Here is a 23,603-nt window from a genome sequence, read left to right on the forward strand (position 1 = left end):
ATTTATTTATTTATTTATTTATTTATTTTTTTTTTTTGGTGGTACTGGGGTTCCTGGAAACCCTTTTACCTCCAGGCTACACTCCCAGACCTATTTTATATTTTTATTTGGAAACAGGGTCTCTTAAGCCAGCGTGGCTGGCTTTGAACCTGTGCGATCCTCCTGTCTCTGCTTCCCAAGTGCGGGGATTACAAGCATGCGCCATCACGCCTGGCAACTATGTACATTTAAACTTAACAAAATTACAGTCCACTGACTAGTTGCATTAGCCACATTGCTGGTGTTTGACAGCTGTAGCTGGCTAGTAGATATTGTATTGGATAGCACAGATATAGGATATTTTTATCATTATAGAAGATTCCATTGGGTAGCATTGGTGGTAGAATAAAACACTTTTCACTTCAAACCATGATTCTACCACTTAAGAGCTGTGTAAACTTGGAAGAGTGACTCTCTGAACCTCAATTTCCTAATTTGTAAAACAGAGAAGTAATAGCTACATTGCATGGTTAGCAGGGAGGGTTACGTACGATAATACTGGGAAGGTTTTTAGGCATTAAGCAACACATTCTAAGCACTCAGCAGTTCTTGGTTGGTATAGTCATTCTCAGCACCAAACATCCTCTTCTCTAATGGCTGCTCAGCAGACCCTGGTGGGCAGGAGAAGATGAGCCTTTGCTGTGGTCCCTTGTCCTTGTCACTCAGACCATGTTTCAGAGAGTTTTTCAGCCAGAAATTTTAGATCTCTCATGTTTGAAATGGAAACTGCAAGAGTATCACAAATCATTCGATGTATCACACTGCATCTAAGCATGCAAGAATGTTGAGAGCCTCTCAACTCTTCCTTCAAGTGATAAACCAAGAGACATCAAAATTTTGTGTTTTTTAAAGATATTGCAGCCGGGCGTGGTGGTGTACACTTGTGATTCCAGCACTTGGGAGGCTGAGACAGGAGGATCGCACAGGTTCAAAGCCAGCCTCAGCTATTTAGTGAGGCTCTCGGCAACTTAGTGAGACCCTGTTTCCAAATAAAATATAAAATAGGTTTGGGAGTATAGCCCGGAGGTAGAAAGCCTCTGGGTTCTACCCAAGCACCAAAAAAAAAAAAAAAAAAAAAAAAAATACTGCAATAAGTAGGTACAGCTAATTGTATAAACATATTAACATTATTTTAAGCACTTGGAAATCTGAAAAAGGAGGACTGTAAGTTTGAAACCAGCCTGGGAAATTTAGTGAAACCCTGTCTCAAAACAAAAATAAATAAATAAAAAAGAGCTGACGATTAAGCTCAGTGGTAGAACGCTTGCCTAGCATGCATATGCTCTGAGTTCAGTCTCCAGTACTGAAAAGGAGGAGAAGGAGGAGGAGGAGGAGGAGGAGGAGGAGGAGGAGGGGGGGGGGGGAGGAGAACAAAAGAACAAAACAAAACAAAACAACACATTATTTCAGGCAAAGTGACCTGCTAGTGCAGGTTAAAAGCAGTGTTTATTTCCAAAGCCAATCCCCATCAATTGGCAGAAACTTTCTCTAGGGGTTTTGAAAAGGATTAAAGCGCATCAGAACACAGAACTCTAGGACCAGTTGGTAATGCCTGCCATGGGAGGGAGAGGGGAGTTTGGGAGGAGTGGAACACATTTTATATATTTACCAATCTGTTTTAAAGGACAGGCTTATTACATAAACAAGCAGTTTTTTTTTTTGTTGTTGTTGTTGTTTTGTTTTTGCAGCTATTGCTAATTACAACCATCTTCAGTAGTTTAAAGCTTATCTGTCTGAGGTCTAAAATCACCTCAGGCCTATTTTATTTAGACTTTTAATTCCATGAGCTGTTGGCTTCCACATCTATAAATGAGCCGTCCTTATAAAATCCTGCACTACTTGAAGGCAAGGAGCGGAAACTGTGTTTTACATTTCATAGTCCATTAGTTAGATCAAATGACAACTTTCTAGCTACATAATTGATACTATTAGGAAATGAGCAATAGTGGAGGAAACAGATCTAAACATCTTCCCAAAGCGCAGTTTCACTGTCACTCTCCACTCAAAAGCCTGCTGCACCCTGTTGCAGATAAGCACCTCTTTAGGCTTCAGGCTCTGTAATCCAGCTCCTCATCCCGTTTCTAGCCTAATTTTTCACAGCTCATGGACAGCGTTAGTCCACTGCAGAGTGCAAAGGCTACCCGGGCTCCTCTTCAACTTCTCTAACAGTTTTGTGCATGTGGCCTTCATCTTCCCAACCAGGCTATTTGCATTTTAAAAATAGGGTCATATTTTCATGTCTTCTAAAGTTTCCAGTATATCCATTCCAGTACTAAGCAGGCATTAAATGGCAAGATCTTGGAAGATATGGACCTTCTTAATAGCCACTGGGCTCAGTCAATATTTACTGATCTTGTGCCTTGATTGCAGTATTTCAATAAATTTTGATTGCCTCTCTGATTGAAAAGAAAAACCAACGTGATGTAGTAGTGTTATTTTCTGCTAGAAATTCATTACAGCAGGAATTCTTATTCTAATAACAGAGGTTGACATTGAAATAAAAGTAAATCCCTCTCCTACTAGCTTCCCTGAGGCAGCTTTCTGGGAGAGACCAGGCTCTGACTCTAATTTATGAACAGTGATTTATGGTATATTCTATATATCTAACAAGAACAGAACAACTCTAGGGAGATATCCCTAGACATTTTTATAACTATAAATTACACTTAATAATCACAAATTTAAAATTTCAAACCCATAATATGTTAGAAAATTTGAGTCATAAACACTTTGACCCAAGTGTTAAGAAATTATATTACCTCAATATGCTGTAACACATTAAAATAATTATAATAAAATTGGGTATTTTTATAATTTTTGAGATGAATTAAAATTTTATTAGAATCATTTCCCACTTAAAGGTTTATTTATTTGCTTTTATTCTGATTAAAACCATAATGATTTAAAGGACAAAAATTATAAGGTAAGGTTAAAGTAAATGCTAGTTTTATTAAACTAAGATAAGTAAATATAAAAAAAACTTTGTTTAGCAACAATTAATAGACAGGTACAGAAATATAATTTTGTGTGTGGAGCTGAGGAAGAAACTCAGGGGTGTTCTACCTCCGAGCTATACCCCCAGCCCTATCTTGTCCTTTTGTTTAAAACAGGGCCTCACTAAGTTGCTAAGGCTGGCCTCAAACCTGTGGTCCTCCTGCTTTGGCCTACCAACTACTGGGATGACAAGCTTACATCCTCATGCCCAGCTTTTTTGTTTGTTTGTGTTTTGTTTTTGTTTTTTGGCAGTACCAGAAATGGAACCCAGGGTTTCACACATGCTAGGCAAATACTGAATGATACCCCAAACCCTTTTTAATTTATTTTGAGACAGAGTCTCGCTAAGTGGCTTTGAACTTTCAATCCTCTTGCCTCAGCCTCCCCAGTAATTGAGATTACAGACATAGCCCATCCAGAAATGTAATTTTATGATATTATTGATGACTATGGAAAGAGTCTTCTCTTAGAACCACACTTAAATCATAGAAGTAAGCTGGGTGTGGTGGCGCACGCTTGTAATCCCCGCGCTTGGGAGGCGGAGACAGGAGGATCGCGCAGGTTCGAAGCCAGCCGTGCTGGCTTAGGAGATCCTGTTTCCAAATAAAAATATAAAATAGATCTGGGAGTGTAGCACAGAGGTAGAAGGGCTTCCAGGAACCCCAGTACCACCAAAAAAATCAATCAATCAATTATAGAAGTAGTAAATGAGTTGTGTTCTAGAGATACAAAAGCATATGATTGTACCCTTTCTTCCCCTGTTTTTCTATTCCCCGATTCACTTGATCATATTATAGAGGTATTTTCCTATTCAAAAAAACAATTTTACAACAAAACTCCAATTTTGAGTTAAATCCTAGAAACACAAGCATACAGGTGTACCAACAACTCTGTGTGATCAATATGTCTGGTTTGGTTTAGCATCTCCCCGGTGGGGCTGTGTATCAGTATTACTGAGGAGGAAGAGCTGTGGCACTGGTCTTGCTGAACTACTCAGTGCTACCCAAGGCACAGGCCTTGTACTTCCATGCCTGTGCACCTGCCATGCCTAACCACTCTTCCCTGCCTGCCTCACCTTGACACAGCATGTGAAACCTCTATTGCTGTTAGTCAGCTTACTTGATTTCCCCCACATTTCCTTCTTAAAGAGGCAATGGCCAGGTGTGGTGGTACATGCCTATAATCATGGGAGTCTGACACAGGAGAATTACAGGTTCAAGGCCACCCTAAGCAACTTAGTGAGACCATGTTTGAAAACAAAATATAAAAAGGGCTAGGGGTGTAGCAAAGAGGTAGAATGCCCCGGAGTTTAATCCTCAGTACCAAAACGCAAAACAAACAAGTAAACAAAAAACCAAAAACAAAAACAGCACCTAACCCAGTACCTGACACTGGGTAGAAACTCTATATTGATGTAATGAATAGAATAATTAATAAAATCTTATTCAAGGTTTTTGAGGAATATTGAATAAATGAAGTCTTCCCATTAGATTATTACCTCCTCAGGAGTAGGAACTCTGCCTTGCCTATTACTCCTCAGTGCCTAGGGCAATCTTCTGCCCACTGAGGTGTTAAAGAAATGCTTGCTTTCAGTATAACCAATAACTATAATCAAGCCCTTGCTACATTTTTTTTTTTTAACTAGTAAAAGCTGGTACAGAGAGAAATTGGTTAGCTCGGTAGAGGGTGTAAAATTTTGCTAGATGTTTCTAAAGCAGGATTTCTAAAACTTATCTAATAGTGAGAGTCATCTGAGGGTCATTTTCTAAAAACATAGGTCCTCTGACTTCCCACATAAAAATCTCCAGGAGCAGGGATCAGGATCACTGTGTTTTACTCAAGTGACTTCCCTATAATTTGCGAGGTTTGAGGTACTATTCACAGGACTCTAAAACGGTTTTTGCTGAGCACTTTTAAAATCACATTTTATGTTCAAATTATGAATTTTGTATTTCCCTCAAATAATGCCAAGTAACTTCTTCCTACCATAGTCCATCCAAATGATTCCAAATACTAAAAAATTCCAAACAAGCGGGAGTCCGTACTAATCAAGGTACTTCCGTGAACCAAATTTCCTGATTTGAGCAGCCTGGATCTGTTCAAATTAAACACAAGCTCAAAAGCAGACAGTGAAAATTACGCCCCACTCTCGTCCCGGCACCTTGTAAATGATCGTCCATTAAACAGTGGTCTTCACCAAGTGACGAACGATTTTGTCGTCAGCTGAGATCACAAAATTCTCCCTCACTTCTTTTGCAGTTGCTTATAGGAATAGCTTTTCAGAGAGGAGTTTTAGACACAACTTTGTTGCTGCATGTGACATTCTGAATACCACAGGTATAGGTTTGCTTGGTAAAAAGAACGTTTCCTTAACAAGTTAAAACAAAAACATAACCAAGCTAACGCTTGGGAAAGTCAGTGTTCAGTGATCCACTCCCAAGATTTCTTTCCAGAAATCTCCTTGAATATTTAAGGATCACAGAGGATGGGGAGAATTTTTCCTTCACCAAAGAACCAGCCATTCCTAGGAACTCATCGTCCTCCCTAGATAACTCCTGAACCTTTTCCCTTGTGCACCAAACATGTACACGTGTGTCTAACAACTCCCTGCCGCCCATAAAGCAGATTACAAGGAACAAAGACCTCAGCTTTCCGGTGCTGAGGAGTGAGGTTACCTCCAGAAACTCACAGGAGACAGAACAAACAAGGAAGAACTCAATGACTAATGAACAGGACAGGAAACCCAAGCAGAAAAACAAACAGGCAGAGAAAGCAACTGGTGATCAAACAAAGGGGCAGAGTGACTCTTCGACCCAGGAGCCTGGTGTTCACCTGGGCCCACCTGCTGAGCAGGGCAGGGAGGGGCTGAGCACAAGTCCTCTCCTCTCCACCCTGAGACAGGTAGGAACAGTGGAGCTGCAGGAGAGCTGTGATGGATGACCCGGAGACACTAAATTAACAAGAGCCCATAGGCAGGGCAGTGGTTACAGAACACCAAAGTAGTGGGAACGATGGTTTTAAACTTTTCAGAATGGTAATGCTCATTGTATTGAAAGAAAACTTCTGCTTACTGTGTATCTGGGTTCCACAATAGCCATGTTTAGCCGTGTTAGAGATTCAAATGATACCCAGTAATTATAAGTAAATTATCTATGATTTGTTTGCAATGCAAAAGTCTTTTTTCTTGGGGACTTAAATATAATTAGAACAAAATTTTTTGTGTTACTGGAGATTGAACCCAGGGGTGTTTTGCCTCTGAACTACACACCCAGCCCCACTTATTTTTTATTTTAAAACAGGGTCTCACTAAGTTACCCTGTTCTGGCCTGGGGCCTGCGATCCTCTTGTCTCAGTTACTCAAGTATTAGGATTACATGTGTGTATCAGCACACTTGGCTTTAATTAACAAATACTTATTTATCACCTGCTCTGAGCAAGGTGTTGTGGTCTGACCCTCTATGGAACCAGTGCTATATAATGCACATATGAAATATATTTTATTAAAGACATTCAACCTGGCAGGCGCCATGTGTGTAAAGTGCCTAAAAAGACGGGTTTGATTAACATTTGTTTCCCAAATGCTCTTTTGAAGAATATCAGGGTGGGGTGGAGATGTGGGTGGGAAATTGCCAGGGAGTCTTCAAAAAGATTGATTCTTTTTCAAAAGGAACACAATGAATTTGCCGTTTTCTGACTCATCTATAGCTCTTCATAGTAGAATATCCAAATTCTATTTTCCTAGTGAAATTATATTTGTCCTGCTTGAAAACACTCTTGTAAATTTTCTCAGGAAAAATTTTTAAAAGAAAGTTAGAATTACTTCTATATTACATAATGTTATATTGATCAGAGGGTGAAAATGTTTTCATTGCTAGTGAGCCAGAAGTGGGGCTGATGCTCAAACTTCAAGCCATGAAACCTTTTCTGTATTTCCCAAAATGAGGCACATGTTTGGCCTTGCCATTTCTAGCAGGCAGTGAAGAGAGAAGCCCAGCCAGGTACGAGATCCAGTACATATGAAAGCAAAAGCTAAGAAACTTCTGGAACAGAGAACAAAATTATAAGAGGGATATGCTTCCTACAGCTGTTCTTAGAAAGAACCGTGCTTAATGGGATGATTAACAGCTGTACAACACCTTTTTGATAAATGTGGTTGCCTGATTCTCTTGTTTCAAACTTAACGTAACTTGCTGAATTGTTTGCATTATCATAAGGTTAAAGCCATTTTTTTTTAGGAAGATTGGAGTAAGTAGATATGTGGAGAGACAGAAAAATATACAGAATTAGTATATGGAGGCCTGCGGTGGTGGCACACGCTTGTAATCTCAGCATTTAGGAGGCTGAGACAGGAGGATCACAGTTCACAGACAGCTTCAGCTACATAGAGAGGCCCTCTGCAACTCAGTGAGACCATTTCAAGATAAAGAATGAAAAATAGGGCTGGGGACGTAGCTAGGAGGTAACGTGCCCCTGAGTTCCATCAACAGTACCCCCCCCAACACACACAGAATTAGTATATGGAAAAACAGCCTTTTGAGGACCTATTTTTACTTAGTTTTCTAAATATCTGCTCACTTTCACTGTATTACTTTTTTATATAAGAGAAACTTTAAGAAAACCTTCAGTCTACAAATAAAAGCCCTTTGGGATTTCTGTACCAGAGAATTGAGCTGTGTCTTTCTTAGCCTCAAGAGTTCTGAGCCCACTTGTGTGGATACTCAAGAAAAGGGGCTAACTCCATCCCTCCTGATTCAGGTTGACCTTTTAGCAGAGCACATAGTGGAGAAGGGGTTGGAACTTGTGCTTATTAGAGATCATCTTTTTCTCCCCCTTGGATATTTGCTGTTTTCCAAAACCTTCCCTGTATTTTCCCATCTTTGTTCAAGTTAACATCTACTGCTGAAACTTTCCCTTCCCATTATAGAAACCACACTTATCTCTCCCAGGTCCATAGACTCTTAGTTCCTGCATGAAGCCCTGTCCAGTTACCGAGATGCCATCACTCTTGTCTGTATCTCCAGAGTCCCTCGAGTGACATAGTGCAAAAACCCACTCTGCGTTACGCTGTGGGCACCTACAGATAGGTATCACTCTTCCACTTGAATCAAAAGTCCTCTTGTCTTATTTTGTAATGCCAATGATTCTGTTATTATTTTAAAATTAAAAGCTAAGTTCAGAAAACAATACTTTCCACCTACTTCCAAATAAAACACTAAATAAGAAGAAAAATCCCAAGCATATTCACTTTCATACACCCTTTCCCAAAGGGTCAAGAACGGTGACTGTTCTTAAGAAGCAGGACCCTGATGAGGGACAGTGGGGTGAGCGTCCATGCACACCCAGTGAACATGTAGGCAATGGCATATAAACCCCGGCTTTCCGCCTCTGCTTTCCTTTCTATTTGGGAAAAATATGAGGCAAATTGTTTTGTACTTTTAGCTTCAATTTTTTCATCTGTCAACAGAGAATAATAATAACTCACTTCACTGGGTTATTGTGAGAATTAAATGAGGTAATGAATGTGCTAGTATTTCACTAACTGTCAGCACCGAGCCAGTGTTAGCTATTAAGATTGGTGCTAAGGCAACTGCGCACAAAACTTTGGAGTTGCTCTTGGTGCTGGTAGGTGGTAGGTGGTATAGTTCTCAGGCAGCCTTGGCTTGACCCCTCTTCCTATCTCCTTGCCATACGTTATGGTGTTCTAGAAGCATGCTCTCTCTTTCCATCTCTCCCGTCAGTTCCCCAAATGTCCTGCTCTGTTCTTTCTGGTAAGAGTTGGAAACACCTTCATAAATCTGTGTTTGAAATTTTAGAATATGAATGTATATTAATAATTAAAACCTTTTTAGTTGACCATGGTGGTGCATTCCTGGAATCCCAGTATTAGGGAGGCTGAGAAAGGAGGATCACAAATTAGAGTTCACCCTGGGCAACTTAGTGAGACTGTCTCAAAATAAAAAATAAAAAGGCTGTTAGTAGAGCTTAGTGCAATCCCCAGTGCCACATATATGTGCACACACACATACATAAACACATTTTCAATTTGATTTATCTTCTGAACATTGTTATCTTTAAATAAAATGTTTGTACAAAGGAAGTTCCTGATTTGTAAGTGCCAACTCATGAACAGTCTGTTTTTATAAGGGCTCTGGAACAAGGACTTCAGCTGCATTTGGTGACAAATGCATACCTGGTCTGGGTTGCAGAGGCAGGCCATCAGAGAGCTCTTAGGAGGAACATAGTAGGGAGAAACTCCACAAGCCAAGAAAATGGGTTCATGGACTGCTTCCAGCACCCATGCTATGTCATTTTGCATCTTATTTAGATAAGTGGCTCCATATTGCCACTCTAACAGAAAAACTTAGTTCAATTATTGAAAATAAATGCTAAGAAATGCAAATCAGAGTAACATTTTTTTTTCTTTTTCTTTCCTTTCTTTTTTTGTGGTACTGGGCACTAAACCCAAGGGCATTCTATGTCCAAACTCTACCCACAGCCCTTTTTATTTATTTTTATAGTCAAATAGGATCTTGCTACATTTCTAACGGTCTCACTAAGTTGCTGAGGCTGGCCACAAACCTGTGCTTCTTCTGTCTTAGCCTCCCAAGTACTGGGATTACAGGCATGTGTTTGATTTGTAAGTCCATTAAGAATGCAACAGAGGGCAGAGGAGGTGACTTGGTCTCTTTTCCTCCATGGTTTCTTCAGAGACAATAGACAAACTAAAGCAAAGATTGTGGGCTTTCTGCACACCAGAAGGAGCTCATGATTACCCTGGTGTGACTGGGACCACATGGCCAATGTTGAAGCAGCGGTGTATTGTAGTGGCAAAGGAATTGCCCAGTGATGTGCCCAGTACCCAGGGATGTGCGCTGGCACAGCTGAGAGCTGAGGCAAGGTGGGCTGCCTGTTTTCCCAGAGGGGCCTATATGCTGGACCCCCTGGGAGCCCTGCCCTCCAGACACCCTGAAGTTGAGAAAGAGTGGAGTTGCTGCTACTCTGTGGAGAGGGACCTAGCCAGACAAACACTGTCATGATTCTGTTAATGTGACTCTCCAACCCTTCTCCCAGGCCAGTTGGGGAGACATGGGTTCCTTTTGCATAACAACCACACTGCTGGACTCCCTGCATGATCTGCCCTCACCCACCCTGTTCGCCCTTGCTGCCAGAATCCTCATGATGCTGGTCCCAGAGACACTGCTTTTTGCTCCCTCCTCGTAAGCTCAACCACTGTTCTTCCATCTTTGCCTCTTCAGCCGGGAAAGAAGGTGGGTGGAGCCCTAAAGGAAGTATCCTGCCATGAGTCCACATAGGAATTTCCTTCTTCATGAAAACAAAGTTGTTCTTATCCATGCAGCTTCCAGACTACTTGAAGTCTTGCCTGAGCTGCCCTCCGAGCTAATGGTTTCACTGTGATCTGACTTTTATTACATAGTTCATATCGTTTTCATGGGACTATGTATTTGCATTCCAAAAAACCAATTTGTCCATTAATGTCTGCCAGACTGTGGTATGTATAGAGATAAAGATGAATAACTTACTGTACACTGCACAAGAAAGGTTCATATAGTGTTGGCTGAATTAAGCACTATAATTCAGGGACCATCTATTTTAGCCAACATAGCCTTGAACTTCAGTAGTCTACTTTCTCTTAATTCAAATGATGTTTTTTCTTTAATGCCCTTGCCTCACACCACTCAATCATATATGGTCTATCATTCACTGATATAATAAGATATGAGGAGAATTAACATGATTTCATTTAATTTGGTGAAGGGGTAGCATTTTCCTTCCATCTCCACTGAGCTCAGGAGTTAAATATGATTTCTTTTGTGCTAAAAATAACAATGATAGTATTTGGAAGAAATCAGAATGGATGGGCTGATAAATTATTTATGGGAATTTCTAGCAGCCTGCCAATCTGTTTTGTAATGTAATGGAATCTTAATTTTTAATGAAGGAACCTATGAAAATCTGCTGGGGTGAAAACGGTGACCTCTGAATGATACCGCGGGAGGTCCACCCAGTCGGGCTGAACTTTTTCCCATGGCGTCCCTAGGGCTTTACCTCCAGCTGACCTTCCGCAGGCCATGCTGAGGGGAGTTGTTGGTACAAAGCCTGACTAAGACAGGAAAGGTGGAGTGAGAGAGAAGCCTATCTCTGAAAGGGAATAAAACAAACCACGTTGGGGGACTATTGTGCGCTAGTTCAAAAGTCTGTTTTGACTAATGCACGGTGCTATTCAACTTTACATCCTTAATCTGTTGTGTCTGTCTTCAATAAAAAACAATAATTGGGGGAAATTAAGGACAAAGAGAGAGTATCTGTGAGTACCAATAGGTGAGAGATGAGTCAGCCCTACGATGGGAAAGAGAGGCAGCTACGGGAACATCTGAACGTGAATATGTACGGCCAACATCGTCTTTACATTTGGACTTCAGCAGGTGTATTGGACAGGACACGATCTTGCTCGCTAACTGAGTCCCCCAAGTTCTCAAAGGACGTTTTGCTGTTCAGAGAAATCCAGTTGACCTGCTCATTATATTTCATCAGGGCTCCTTCCTCATTTTCTTGTTGGTAAAAATCAAAAGACATCTTTGTGGATTTTTTTATTAGCTATGTTATAGTGCTTATAAAAGTTGCTTCTCTTCAGCCCTTTTTGAAAAAAAAGTGTAATGGTTTTAAGTCAAACATGTTCATAATGGGGGTTTTTCTTCGATCATGTGAGTTGTCCATGTAGTATTGTAGTTAATGTCTTATTATCAATAGCAGGATTGTAGCAGTCTTCAATGTATGTATCATATGACTTATGTTTGGGTATGTTAAATGTTAGAACTTAGAACTTACACAATCTTGGAAATCATTTGCTCTGAACTCCCCACTGAGCAGTTGAAAATGCGGGTCAGAAATGGCCAATGGTTGCCGGGCGTGGTGGCGCACGCTTGTGATCCCCGCGCTTGGGAGGCTGAGACAGGAGGATCGCACAGGTCTGAAGCCAGCCTCAGCTACTTAGTGAGGCTCTCAGCAACTTAGTGAGACCCTCTTTCCAAATAAAATATAAAATACGTCTGGAAGTATAGCCCAGATGTAGAAAGCCCCTGGGTGCCACCCCCAGTACCACAGAAAGAAAGAAAGAAAGAAAGAAAGAAAGAAAGAAAGAAAGAAAGAAAGAAAGAAAGAAAGAAAGAAAGAAAGAAGGAAGGAAAGAAAGGGCCAATGACTCGTTCAAGGCCACACAGCTGCTAATGAAAAAGCGTATGCAGTCATTCATGGACTGTGACTCCACACCACCTTGTCTACTATACTCTCTCACCTCTACCCTACAAAACCCACCAGAGACCCTCATGCAAGGTCTGAGCCATTAGCAATGTCCCTGGACAAATGCTCATCTTAAGCAGTGTTCTTTATAGGGGATATATTGTCCTATTGTTTGAATCACTAGTGCCTTTCCTCAACAAACACCAGGAAGGCATCGGACGGAAGGGAATAACCTTGTCTTTGATAATAGGGCTCTCTTAATTTAAAATATCAGAATGCAGTGCAAGCGTGATAACACATCTGAGGAAGAGAGGGCAGACCAGCTAGCTGGCGAAGAGCACAGAGGGCTGACCTGCATTAATAACACACACAGGGGAGGAGAGAGACTTCTTTTTGAATGGACAGAAAAGTTGTGATCTGTTTGTGCAAAATCCCAAATCATTTTAGCCAGACAAAACAGTTTAACTTAGCAGACAAGAATGCTATGAATCACTGGGGTGGTGGAGGGTGAGACTGATACCTATAATTAGAAAATTATGAAAATAAATTGCTGGTATAAAATAAACTTTCTGTAGTGTAGCAACCTGTTAGAGGGATGGGTAGAGATGGCATGAAAACTCACCGGGCGTGGTGGCGCATGCTTGTAATTCCCGCGCTTGGGAGGTGGAGACAGGAGGATCGCGCAGGTTCGAAGCCAGCCGTGCTGGCTTAAGAGACCCTGTTTCCAAATAAAAATATAAAATAGGTCTGGGAGTGTAGCCTGGAGGTAGAAGGGCTTCCAGGAACCCCAGTACCACCAGAGAGAGAGAGAGAGAGAGAGAGAGAGAGAGAGAGAGAGAGAGAGTTAGATATGGCATGAAAACTCTTAATGGATTAAATTCCGGTAGCTTTCCACAAAGCTCTATGAATTGAGTTTTCAATTTACCACCCTGTCCCTGCTTCACCAAATGCTGTAGCTCACTGGAGAAGGGTCACGTCTGAGGACTTGCCAGTTACGCTGAGACTATTGCGCTCTGGGCATTCCTTAAATGCAAACTTATTTTATGACATTACCATAGCCCACTGGCTCTTGTTTTACCATCAAATGAGAAATGTGAAACTTGGAGAAATACAGTCAACAAATAAAGGGGGCTAGTTCCCTTGGAGTAAAATAAAAAATAAGTTACTCCTACTAATCAAAATAACTTTTTTTGTATTTTTATCATGAAAAATTTCAAATATACAGCAAAGTAAGATAGAGTTGTATAATAAACACTCATGTACCAATCACTCAGATTTTTAACATTTTAAACATAATTTTTAGCATTTGCTGTATTTATTCCATATATTTTTTTCTGCTGAAGTTTTCCAAAGCTAATTATAGACATCATAGCATCGCACCACTAAGTATACTTAATGTAAATGTTTAATAAGAATAATTTCTAGGGTGAGCATGGTGGTGCACAACTGCAATCCTAGTATTTGGGAGGCTGAGACAGGAGTATTGCAAGTTCGAAGACAGCCTCAACCATGTAGCAAGATTCTTGGCAACCTAGAGAGACCCTGTTTCAAAAAACAAAAAGTGAAAAGGGTAAAAGGGTTGGGGTATACCTCAGAGGTAAATTGCCCCTGGTTTCAATCCCCAGTACCATTCCCCAAAAGAAAACAATGCTTTCTATATAACAATTTCAGAATCACACTAATATAATTAACAGATATTTTCTAATATTGTCTAAAGCCCAATTCATATTCAATTTACCCAATATATATTTTATAGCTGTTTGTTTAAACCAAGATCCAATTAAGACCACACATTACATTTGGCTATTATGACTCTTAAATTTCTTGCAATCCAAACCAAGACCATCCTTCCCCCTGCCTCCCACATCTTTTCTTCACAGGGCGCACTGACCTGTGTAAGAGAGCTGGCCGGCTCTTCTCTAAAATGCCATACTGTTTTCTGGTGTTGGTTTAACTATTTTTTCTGTTCTTTCTGTCGTCTTCTTTTTTTTTTTTTTGTGGTACTGGGGTTCCTGGAAACCCTTCTACCTCCAGTCTACACGCCCAAGCCCACTTTTATATTTTTTATTTGGAAACAGGGTCTCTTAAGCCAGCAAGGCTGGCTTCGAACCTGCGCGATCCTCCTGTCTCTGCCTCCCAAGCATGGGGATTATAAGCGTGCGCCACCATGACCGGCTCTTTGTGTTTTCTATAAACTGAAAGTTGGGCCTGTGGACCAGGGTAGACAAATTATCAAATACTACAGGAATATTTCAGAAAAGACCCAACAATTCCAATTACATGAAAAATTAGAATGTATGACCATTAAAAAATCCTGTTACAAGAACTTCATGTAGCTTTATTTACAGTCACTCCAAATTAATAATTACTCCAAACTGGAAACACACAAAATATATTTCAACAGGAGAATGGATAATCGAGATGTGAAGTTTTTGTACAATGGTCTACTACTTCACGTTAAAAAGGAATGAGCTACTGCTAGACACAGCAGTATGGATCTTAAACGCATCTTACCGAGAAAAAGAAGCCATTCCCCCAAATTACAAACTGTAAGATGCCATTTATTTGAAGCTCAAGAACCTTCAAGTTAATCTATGATATTAGATCCTCCTGTCTCCGCCTCCCAAGCGTGGGGATTACAAGCGTGCGCCCCCACGCCTAGCCGAATGTAAATATTATTCTGACATAAAGAAATGGGTGATCTACGTACTTCATATTGCATTTCTCAAGAGGCCCGTAGCATCAGATTATCCCCCATTAATGACATTAAGATTGGCTACTGGAAAAAACACAAGAATTTCAAACATATCTTTCAAGAAAAATCTGGATTAGAGCATGGTGAGACCTTCATGATTGTAAAGATTTTTTTTTTTTTAAATAGCCTAAAATTTTGGGCTCAAAAATTAAATGCAGGACTTCCGGGAAGATGGCGACCGAGAAAAGCGGGGCTTAAGAGTCCCGCTAACAACCAATCTCCATTACCACAAAAAGAGCGCCTTTCATAGCCAGAAAACACCATCACCAGAAAAAAAAAAAAAAACCACCAGGCTCCAGAGAGAAAGCGGACTGAGAACAGAGCTCAGGGCCACAGAGGAGACACACGAGCCCGAGGACGCGGCAGCAGCGCCATACTGCCGGCGGCAGCGGCGAACTCAACGGACGGCTACAGCAAGCCAGGTGAGCCGCTGCGGAACAGCCAGGCGGGATCTTTTGGCGAAGACAGCATTTAAAGCTCCCAGTGGCTGAGCTCAGCACACGCTACAGGGATTCAGAGTGGAAATCAAAACCAGAGAAGAAAAAATACGCCAGCCTCATGGCCGAGGGCGTGGCAGAGGCGCCATATTGCCACCGGCGGTGGCAGCAGCAGTGAATTCACCAAGTCCAGTACAGCTACATCTGCGTACTCAAGAACAGTGAGTCAAATTGCGGGCCACAGAGGAGAAATCGCAGTATTGGGCCTCCTGGGACTTGACCCAGTGAGGGAGTGGTGGTGGCAGAGATATCACACCATAGGAGAACGTGCAACCTGGCACCCCCCATAGTTTAAAGCAGCCTCTATCGACTCCCTGGGTCGGAGACTCTGTGATACAACCCAGTAAAGGAGTAGTGGGGTCTGAGATAATACAGACTCGAGATCCAGAGCACCTTAAGTGAAGCCATAGTGACCCAAGGGAAGAACCCAGAGAAGGCACAAACCTCCGAAATCATGGGAAAGAGGAATAACACTGGAGTAATGAATGTGCACAACCCCACAACATCAGAACCTGATAAAACAGAAAATCAGAGATTTCTAGAAGATCAAATCAGGAAAATAACTGTAGAAATAATAGAGGTGCTTCGAAAAGAACTCAGAGAGAGCCAAAAAGAGATAAAGGATGCAATTAATGAAGTAAAGGCCTCAATTCAAAGCACAAACAACCGATTAGACCACATGGAGAACAGAATCTCGCTCTTAGAAGATGAGCAATCCAAAAATGAATGCATAGTTTCTAATCCAGAAAAAAATATCCGACAGCAGGAATCTGACATTGAAGAAATATGGGCCCATCTTAAGAGAGCTAATCTAAGAATAATTGGAATAGAGGAGGGAAAAGAAAGTGATACCAAAGGGATCAACAATCTCTTCAAGGAAGTAATAGCAGAAAATTTTCCAAATATAGAGCAAGAGGTTGATACACAGATCCAGGAAACTTATAGAACTCCCTTTAGACAGGATCGGAGAAGAGGATCCCCACGCCATATAATTGTCAAAATGACCAATGTGGAAGCCAAGCAGAGAATCTTAAAGGCAACAAAAACAAAGGGCCAACTGACATTCAGAGGCAAACCAATTAGAATCACTCCAGACTTCCCAAACCAAGTCATGAGAGCCAGAAGGGCTTGGAGTAACATATTCCAAACTCTGAAAGAAAACAACTTCCAGCCAAAAATTTACTATCCAGCAAAACTTTCTATCAAATTAGATGGAGAAATAAGATGCTTCCGTGACAAACAGAAACTGAAGGAATTTATGTCTTCAAAACCAGCGCTAGAGAAAATACTCAAAGAGATTAACTACAAAGAAGAAATAGGTAACACTCACAAGAACCAGAGAAACAAGAGTTTCCATCCAACAGACAACTAAGATTGGTTATCTGTGGAGATTCATTATTTATGTTAGCCTTTTACCTATCTCTAAGTTGTATTGTTTGCCTTTATTGTTGTTAATTTTTAGGATTTCTAGTTGGAATATTAATATACCTTCAGATATAGCATTTGGAAATATTTTATCCAATTCTATTAGTAACTTTTAACTCTGTTTACATTGTCTTTGGATATACAATATTTTCTTTTATTTTTTAGGGAGTTTGTATATTCTTCTGTTGCCAGTGCCATTGAAATCATATCCAAGAAATCACTGCCAATTTCAATGTTGTGAGGTTTTATGACCCAGATTTTCTCCTAAAAGTTTATAGTCTTAAGATTTATATTTAGGTCTTTTATCTATTTTGAGTTAATACTTGTATATGGGATTAGGTAAAGGTCCAATTTTATTCTTTTCCATGTAATTATTATTTTTCAACAATATTTAGTTAAAAGATTATTATTTCCACCACCAAATGTTCGTGGAAACCTTGTCAAAAATAACTTGACAATATAGGGAAGAATTTAGCTCTAGGCTTGTATTTAACTCCAATGGTCTATATATCTGCCTTTAGAACAGTACTACACTGTTTCAATTATTGTAGCTTTATATGGTTTGAAATCAGAAAATATATATCTGCTAGCTTTGTTCTTTTTCAAGATCGTTTTGGATATCTAGAATTCATATTCCATATTAGGATAGATTTTTTTCTGAAAAATAAATATATAAATATATGATAGTTTCACCTAAAAAAACAGAAAAAAATATGCTCTAGTAAGAAAGAAAGCAAAAAGAAATATTGAAATGCTATCTTTAAATCATCAAACACTTGGTATCAGACAAATGAAACTGTTATGTGAGATTATCATTTTTAATTTTGGATAAATTGCTATAATATTAGATGTCAACCACTAAGCCAAGCATGGGAAGGAGGGATGGGGAGAGAATGGGGTGGGGATTGGGTGGGGGCTGACTGGGCGATGTGTGCATGTATGCCTACAAAAGTTTGTATCCCACTATGATATATGAATACAGTGCACCAATAAAATAAAATTTAAAAATAAATAAATAAATAAATAAAAAATTAAATGCAAAGGTCGGGTTTTTTATTTGTTTGACTTTTTCCACTTGTAAGAAGGGCAATATGGTGGGAAAGGCTGAATGGAAAGAAAATCCCATCAAACAGTCTGGAGTAAAGAGATGCTGATCCCAAAAGATGAGAAAGTCAGGAAAGAATGAGCAGAGGGAGGAGGACCTTCACCCACAGATCGCAGAGTGCACTTTGCTGAGTGGAAATCTATGGAGACACCCAGGGCCTCTCACTGGGTGCTGGGTGCTGGGTGCTGGGCGCAGCAGCTTTGGGCTCAGGGGCAGCCACACCCACCACACCCTGACTTCTGGGTGGGGAACTGAACCAGGGATGGGGTGGAGAAGACTCCTGAGACGGGCCTGTGTGCCTGTCTGCTGGATGTGAGAGTCCCAAGGTTCAAGAGTGCTTTGTTTCATAATTCTTGGAGGGAGGGATTACTGCCCCAATGACAGCCGTTTACTCAGACCAAGTCAAGAAACAGGGCCACACAAAAAGACACGTGGGCGCCGTCCAGAGGGCAGCAGCTTCTGAATTTTGAGTTATTTATTTATTTTTGAAGATTTAAATAAGTTTAATAGACAGAAAAACAGAAAATAGAAATACAGCCCCATATCAATATGGCATGAGGGGGTGACTCGAAATGAATACACCCTGAATTTTGAGTTATTTATAATGGTATGTCTTATTTTGGGAAAACCTGAGGTATGACATCCTCTAGAACCTGTTTTCACATGGTTGGCTGGGGTTGTCTGGTTGGAGGGAAGGATCACATTGACACTGCTGAAGATGGTTTCACTTTTTAAAAATGGTTCACTGCTGAGCAAAGTGGCACATGCCTGGGGTCCCTGGGACTCAGAGGCTGAGGCAGGAGGATTATAAGTTCCAGGTCAGTCTTGAACTTTTAAATTTTTTAAATGAATATAAAGGCCTGGGGTTTTGGCTCAGTGATAGAAAACCGCTGGGTCCAATCCCCAGTACCACAAAATAAAAACAGAACAACAATAAAAATGGTTTACCATAGGTTTTCTTGAATCATCTCCCCCCCAGAAAAGTTACCAGACTGATAAACTTTCTATTCCCTCCCAGCCAACCAAAACACACTTGACCGAGGTGCATACATGTTTCATAAGACTGGATGAGATTTATGTGACGTGCTCCATTTTATGGACACTTCTTTTTTTAGTATTTTAATGCCCTACAGCTATAATCTTCCAAAAGTTCTCCTTTAGGAAAGGTAAGAATGATTATTAATAATAAACATTGAACAAAAACATGTTCTACCCTAATGTTAAACTATAAACCAAATTAAAAGGATGCTGTCTCACTGCAAATTAAATTATTAAAATACGATAATTTTTTTAACTTCGTATAATTTGAATCATTTAAATTACTTGCTTACTCACTTATGTTCTAACCCTACCCAAAACATATTTGAAGAGGCTGAAGAAAATACATGTGAAGGGAAAAAGAAAGGGATGAGCAATGAAAGACATAGATATGACAGTAAGACCAGTGTGAAGGCAAGCCCTTGCCACAGGCCTGTGCCTGCAAGATACTCGGGACAGGGAAGCCCCAAGCTCACTGATGACAAAAAGCAAAAGGAAAATATGATGCCTGGGCGTATCAAAATCCTGGGGGTAACCACAACTCATTGCTAGGAAATACTTATTTTGTGGACTTTCATAAAGAGGACAAGGTGCAAAGAAAAAGGGATTTTTCTCCTTCTCTCAGAGAGTGAGCTTCCTTTGACCACTTCTTACTGTGTCCTTCAGAACTAAGACCTAAACTGCAGTTGGTAAAAGCAAACCTACAAAGAAATCCTGTATCCCCAAAACAAAGTGTGGGCTGTGCACATGGCCTTTGCGATAATGGCTGGATTTAGAAACGTGGGTGGGCACCATCTCCTTCAAGCTGTCCTCTTCAAATTTTTCTTGGAATATTTTATAATTGAACATTTCTTAAGAGATGGAGGTGCCCGGCATGGTGGCACACACTTGTAAGCCCAGCATTTGGGAGGCTGAGACAGGAGGATCACGGTTTGCAAACAGCCTCAGCTACTTAGTGAGACTCTATTGCAAAATAAAGAATAAGAAATAGGGCTGGGGGTGTATCTTGGGGGTACAATGTCCCTGAGTTCAATCCTCAGTACTGCAAAAGAGAGGGGGGGTGAGATGGAGGACAGAGAGTTTAAGTTTATATTCTCTGCAAAGGAGTAAAATAACAGCTTATATTTTATTGAGCATACTTTATGTGCCTTTTAAGAGTTCTAGCTTTCTGAGTTTTCCCAAAATGTTAAGCATATATCAACACAAAGAGACAAGTTACTTGACATTCCTGTGCCTTCATTTCCTTTTCTAAAATAATACCTCTCTTAAAGAAATGGTGTGCAAGAAAGAAATGCCATGCAAATAAAGTGAAATGGTATAAAGTCCAGTGCCTCATATCAAGTAGATGCCCAGTAACTATTCGCTCATTCTCGCTTCCTCTTTCCAGATCTTGTTGGTGTCCGTATGTGATTAGGTGAAGAGAAGTACAGATGATTGTTAATGACTTTTTGGAAACTCAAAGAGGGACAGTGCGCTGTCCTATAAGAAGTGCCTGGCCGGCCTCCCCTCTGACTTTCCCATGGCCATCCTGAGACGTTTGCTGTGTTCTGTGTTCATCAGCCTCGCCGATCCTAAGCTTTACTTCAATGCCATCCCTCGCTGCACAGGGGAGACCAGAGGCCAAGCCCCCACCTCAAAGAAAAAGAGGTCACTGTTTGCCATCAGGAGAGTGGGCATTAAGAGACTAGTTCTTGTTGTGCTTTGGGGTATCAATAATTCTTAGGCCAGTAATTTGGGTGCATGTTGAATTAAACCTTAATCGCATGGTTTTCCAATGGCAATGTTTTGGATGAGCCATAGTAAGATACAGAATGAAAGTCACCCCTTGAATTTTCTTAAGTTGGTCAAATGCTCTAAAGTTTAAACATGAATCACATATGTTTTAAATAATACATATTTTAAAACTGTAGGAAGTGGGCTTTGTGTTACTTTGAGGTGCCATGTTTGCCTTTTCTGGAAGTTTGTCAATGACTCCTCATCTGCTGTCCCACTCTCTTCCTGTCTTTATCTTTTACTGGTCATACATGTTATGCTCCTACAAAGTGACATAACCCAGTATGTGTCTTTGTCCACTAGTTTAGGCTGTTTGATTTGCAAACCCGTTATTCAGTTACTGTCACTATTAATATAGTGACATTTCAATCCACAGAATCAGAGAATAATAATAGTATTTACAACACGCTATGTGGTTTGGGGATGTGCTCTGACTCCCTATTGGGTGTCCTGAAATGCTTTCGTAGCATCTCGTTGATATTCCAACTGTCTTGTAGGAGATCATGGAGGTTGCTGATTCTTTTTTTTTTTTTTTAACATGTGTGTGTTTTAAGAAAAATACCCTGCCATGCACGGTGGCACATGTCTATAATGCCAATATTTGGGAGGCCAAGACAGGAAGATCGTAGGTTCAAGGCCATCCCCAGAAACTTAGCAAGACCCGCAGCAACCTAATGAGACCTTGTTTCAAAACTACAAAATAAAATAGGGATGGGGATCTATCTCAGGAGTAAAATGCCTCTGGGTTCAAACTCTACTTCAAGGAAGGAAGGAACCCAAAAATGTTTCAAAGTTCTTCCTCTTTACCATACATGCATTTGGCTATTTAAAAGTTGGCACTCCCTATCCAAACACTAGGTCGAACTCTCGAAGTTATTTTCACCTCTTGATGATGGAAACCTACTTCTCATGTAAGAACAGAATTTGCGACATGGTCATAGAAATCGATGGTTATTCAGCGACAAGAGACCGAGGGAGGAGAGAAATCACCTTTGTGAGGGTTAACTTTCTCAGAATCGGATACTGGTCCAAGCTACGGTTTCACGCCCCCGCCTGCTGCCAGAAGGGCAGTGGAGAGGGAAGGGCGATGCTGGAGATAGTTGGCGGTTTCTCATGCAGTTCTGTTTACCTGGGAGAATGGCTCAGATTCATGGGGTAGCTCATCTGTTTGTTTCCCAGGAGTGTCCTCCTCTTCAGGTACAAATGACTTGTTGTTCCCCCTGTCCCGTCTGCCTCCTTGGTGACGGATAGACGAGAACTGTTCCCTGTGCTCTGGGACTCTAATGTGATCTGGGTCGCGCTGGTGGCAAGAGGGGGGCAGGGTAGGGAGCACCAAGGGGAACAAGGGGGAGTTAACACTGAGGGAACGAACGGCAGGCTTTCTTGGAAAAGAAAGTGTGTTTGTGTTCTAGGGCTGGTGCCCTTCTCTTGCAGCTGTTATAATATTGATGTAGCCATGATTTGGGAGTCGATGTTAACATCGCCCTCGTCAGTGGGAAAGTGAGCCAAGGAAATGGAGAACTTAGGATTTCTCCTGATGAAGCAACTCAAGGAAATTGAATAGTCCGAGGAGGGTGGGGGAGGACCTCAACTGCTCCGAGTCTCACGGCAGATACTGGAGCCTTGAAAGAAATAGTAATACCTATGGCTTTCATAGCCCTGCTGTAGCCAAGTAGCTTGGAGCTACCCTGTGCTAATTAAAATCTCTCTGTCAGGGGAGGTGATCTCCAGATACATATTAAACAGGAGGAAATGGAGGGAAGGAGATTAGTGATTTACCCAAATTCCCATGCTAATACTGTCAGGCAGGCTGGGAAAGCTCAAGGCCGCATTTATCCCATGACCCATGGGCTGCATGGACAGCTACCTCGTGGCACTTGGGGACACTTGGAACTCGCAGCTCTCAGGCTCAAACATTTCTATTATTTGCTTGTCACCACGCCTTCCATTTCCACTACTACAAGATGGGTGTTTGTAGAACTCATGGGATCTCTACAAGAACCCCTTTAAAAGCAGTACTAATAGCCATCATGATGTGAATGTGTATTATGTATGATCTAAGAACTTTGTTGTATGGTGCTGGGGATTGAACCCACCTGTGAACTACAGCCATGCCATATTTTTATTTTCTTTTTCAAACAGGATCTCAGTAAGTTGTGGAGAGCCACTGTGATCTACCTGTCTCAATCCCCCAAGTACCGGGATTACAGGCATGCGCCACAACACCCAGGTCCTAAGCACTTCATAGACAATATTTCTAATCCTTAAAATGGCCCCGATAGGTAAGAGTTAACACCTTGATTTGATAAAAGAGGAAACTAAACACTGTAGAATTTACAGCGAATGTCCAAGGAAGAAAACCTGAGATCAAGAATTTAAAATAATTTTTCCAGGTCTCAGATAATAAGTGCCGAAGCTCCAAGTTCAGGGATGTCAGGTTCCCCAGAATGTACTTTTTCTACAGAGTCATGCTCCTTCCTTCAACCTTGTCCAGGAGATACTTAAAGTCAGTGCACTTTTATTTGATAAGTTCATCACCGATTAACAGGTTAATAACTTGTCTTGCAAACTGAGCAGAACAAAAGACAGAGAGAGGCAGGTGGAAGGCGGGCCAGGGAGCTGAGGTGGCCTCGTATTAGAGATGTGGTTTGCCTAGTTTAGAATCCTGCCTGGCCCTGGCGAGGTTTACTTCTAGGTGGAAAAACTGTTGCCAGATGCT

The sequence above is a fragment of the Muscardinus avellanarius genome (assembly GCF_963383645.1).
Source record: "Muscardinus avellanarius genome assembly, chromosome: 5".
Classification (NCBI taxonomy): Eukaryota; Metazoa; Chordata; class Mammalia; order Rodentia; family Gliridae; genus Muscardinus; species Muscardinus avellanarius.